Raw genomic sequence first — 397 nt, 5'->3', positions numbered from 1 at the left:
AACTTTGAGACAAAGTTACTAACTACTAATGATCATGTAATGAAGACACAAACATAGATAAGCACATAACATAGAAAACGAAAAACAGAAGAAATAAGAACAAGGAATGAATCCACCTTAGTGATGGTGGCGTTTCCTTCTTGAGGAACCAATGATGTCCTTGAGCTCTTCTATGTCTCTTCCTTGTCTTTGTTGCTCCTCCCTCATTGCTTTTTGATCTTCTCTTATTTCATGAAGCATGATGGAGTGCTCTTGATGTTCCACCCTTAATTGTCCCATGTTTGGCACTTAATTCTCCAAGGGAGGTGTTGATTTTCTCCCAATAGTTTTGTGGAGGAAATTGCATTTGAGGCATCTCCGGGATCTCATGGTGATGAGCTTCTTGCGCCTCTTGAGC

This window comes from Arachis ipaensis, chromosome B07 (assembly GCF_000816755.2).
Source record: "Arachis ipaensis cultivar K30076 chromosome B07, Araip1.1, whole genome shotgun sequence".
Classification (NCBI taxonomy): domain Eukaryota; kingdom Viridiplantae; phylum Streptophyta; class Magnoliopsida; order Fabales; family Fabaceae; genus Arachis; species Arachis ipaensis.
Note: the sequence above shows the minus strand (reverse complement) of the source record.